Raw genomic sequence first — 3,784 nt, 5'->3', positions numbered from 1 at the left:
TTTTATAATACATTAAAACGCACTTGCACCCCATTGACTCCCGCTAGCTGCACCCATGTCTTAGTATGATTAAGAAGCAAACTTGGACTTGTTTAGTGGGAAAAGAAAGAAATGTTAATATAATATAAAATATTATTTATAGTAACAAATGTCATAATTTAAAATAATTTATAAGATCAGCAACTCACCTCATATATGTATGTACATATGGTAAATAGCAATTATAGAAATATGAGTTTGAAAAAAATTATTGACATTTTTCAGTATCAAGAAAATTACGTACGAGTATTTTTAGAGAAAATCAAGAATGAAAAGGAAACGAAGGAATCGAAGGAAGAAGAAAGAGCTTACGAATTGAGAATGTATTTGGAATTTCACCTTTTATTTTTAAACGCAACACCGGTAAGGTAATCAATCGTTGTGCGTCGCATATCAGTTTTTCAAGGTCAGCGATTACTTACCTTACCCAAACTACATACTAGTTTGATGTACTAGTTTACAATAAATGCATACACATGCACTCGCACACACACACATGTCCAACTGCATATGAACTATATTTATGTCTATATACCAGCTTCTTATACATTATGTCAGCGCTGTGAACATATGGCAGCAAACATTTCACAATTTCATTTTATTAGCAAAAAAGCGAAAACAAATTTAATTGCCACAATAAATAAAACGTTAATTTATAAAAATTGTTGCATTTAATCACTTAAGAAACAATTTAATAAAATGCAATTTAAACTTTTTTTTTCCTTTCTTTATACATACATATATTTTTTTTTTGTATTAATATCACAAATACATAGCACATACATACATACATATGTGTGTATGTATGCACATATTTGCTGTGTTGAATTGACGTTTTAATTGTGCGATTGTATGTGCGATTGTGTGTGCTCTTGATGCAACAAGATGAATTGTGTACAGCACAAATTGATAATAAATAGTTTTATGTCATTAAATAGCATGTAATCGAATTCTATCTAAATTTAACCGTACAAGGCACACGCCCTACACTTCGTAACGCCCACAACGCTGGCAAACTAACAATAACAATAAACAGAGAAATTTTTCTAAAACTGATGCATACGTAACTGAAAACATCCGATAAATGTAGCAAATGCAAATTCTATGACATTTCGTGGTGGGGTAGGCAAAAAAGGGCGAGGCTAAGTTAAGTTAAACTAGTTGAAGGCAAGTGACGACCGATAGGTATGAGCGGTGATTGTGTTAAGAGTGCGCCAGTATGCCAGTATGCATTTCGTACGAAACAACGAATGTGTGGGCAACGTTACGCTAGTTAACAAGTGAAACGAGCGGGCACCGTTAGATTAAACATTAAGAAATAAATGGAAAAGGAAATGGTTTCAAAATGTCAAACAAAATAATATAAAACAAAAAAAAAAATAAAGAAAAGAAAGCTTTTTTGTAAAAATGCCAAGTAAAGCTTTTTGGCAAATGTCCATTTAACAGTATGATGACGCTGAGGATGCACTCTAACCGTGAGCAAAACCAACAAAGGCTAATATGCATTGATAAAGCTAACTAACTGAATATGCATAGAGACAATATGGGATTCATCTGACCACAACTGTGCAATGGGCTAATAATTTATATACCTATGTACCAATAATAAAATTATATTTTTATATTTATTATTTTGTTTTTGGTTCTATATGTGTGCTAACACTTTTGTATGTATGTGCGTTGTGTGCTTATTTATCCCTATTTGTGCAGCTTTCTCCCACTATCACATGTTTCTGACCTTGAAACTGACATTTTATTATACATGCACAATCAAAATACATTGCTAACGAAATGTAAGGGCAAAGGGAAGAGAAACAAATTTTTTTTATATGAAAGTGTATAGGTAGTTTAGTAAGGCGTGTACACTATTTCAAACTAACACATAAAAGACGAAGTGCAGTTGTACAGCCTTTGCACTTTAATGTACCAAAGAGTAAATTGACAATATGATGCTGCACTACTCTAACTAGTTGAAGACTTCACAAGTTTTCATGCAAGTTTCTTTTTTTTTCCTATTTTTTTTTGTTTTTGTACTATTTTCATTTTTATTTTTTAATAAACATACATATTTACTACTCTTCTTCGTTGTCGCTACTAAGCACCGCGTTGTACTTACACTCTTTAGTCTCTCTCTCAGTTGTGGTTTTCATATTTGGCTTGTTTGAAAATTTTTGCACAAATGCAGTTCATGTTCAAGGCCATTATTAAATCAAAATGAAATGAAATGAAATTGTACAAAACTGCACAAAATGTGCGTGTGTTTGTGCGCACATATCCACAGGTTAAAAATTCTTCTTCTCCATGTGAACATTGTTTCTACCAAATGCAACGCTGTCTTGTTGCGTTGTTTCGTTGCTATGTTGCTACGTTCCTACGCTGTAAAGCAGCTTCACTGCCGACTGCAAGTCTGCATAGAGATTTGCTGCATAAATTTTCTTAGCCATCGCATGAAATCACATCGTTTTACTGTTCTCTGTATGTATGTATGTATGCATTTATAATGGTTTTTATATACACACAGCATCTAGCAATGAATTCTATTTATCAATCAATAATTTGTGCCCAAACAGCACTCTTAGCTATAGTTTTTTTTCAGTGTAGTTCTTAAATTATTTGCAGTGCAATATACATACAATTTTTTTCTTTTAACTTTAAAGACATAAAATTGTTTACTTAATTTGGCATATTTTATTATTTTTTTATATTGGCCATAAATTTTTGTTTTTGTATATAGTAAGGAACGTTCAGTTTGCAGTTGACAGAATACTCTTCTTCATTGTTTACTTTTTAATTTATTGGATCTAATGGATGGCAATATATTTTGCAATCAACTTTAATTGCATCTGCATAAGTTATGGCTCATCCACTTGTAATTTTTAATTATTGTGAGAATAATTATTCTGCACTTAAACATTAAAATAATTACATACATATATTTTTAAAGAATATCATGAAAATAATTTGCTGGTGACAAATTTTTTTACGGGATACGAAACTTACACCTTGAAAAGTAAGCCTATTTTGATAAAAAAAATATTTCAAAATAAATTTGAAATTACTTTTGTATATATTTCAACCTTACTTTTTAAAGCCAGAGATATATGTAAAGCATATCAAAATCGAAAAATTTTTTCACTCGGTGTAGAATTTCATGGTCTTAGTTGACTTCTTGAATTTTGAGAACATTAATGATGAAGTATGGGTTTTTTAAGTCGTTTTCCTTTGCTAAATCCAGATTTGCTGTGGATCTATATTTTTTTGCACGAATTTTGTAACACAATATTTAGGGGAATCCCTAAACATTGTGGTCAAATAATATAAAACAGTTGTTTATTTTTGAAAAATTGTATTAATCTCGCCAAAAATCTAAAGAGGTGCAAATTAATTTGTAATTAATTTTTCGAAATTAACCAATCGAAAATGAAAACTGTAAAGTAAATCTCGGGTGAAAAAGTTACTCTAGATTTGCTTTAGATCTGTCATTTTCTTTTTGAATTTTGTGCTCCAACTGCACATGTTTAGGGTAATTACAATGTTATTTGACAGCTATACTGACAGTCATAACTGATTTTTAATCAGATATTGTATTATTTTATGAAATTTTCATTTCGTTTATTAATTTATTTTGATTTATGTATATCATTCGATTGGCAAATCTCGAGTAACTCTTTCACCTGAGCATTAATTTTAATACAATTTTCATTTTCGATTGGTAAATCACAAGCAAAATGTGTAGTATTCGTGA

Source organism: Teleopsis dalmanni, chromosome 2 (genome assembly GCF_002237135.1).
Source record: "Teleopsis dalmanni isolate 2A chromosome 2, ASM223713v2, whole genome shotgun sequence".
In the NCBI taxonomy this organism is placed as follows: domain Eukaryota; kingdom Metazoa; phylum Arthropoda; class Insecta; order Diptera; family Diopsidae; genus Teleopsis; species Teleopsis dalmanni.
Note: the sequence above shows the minus strand (reverse complement) of the source record.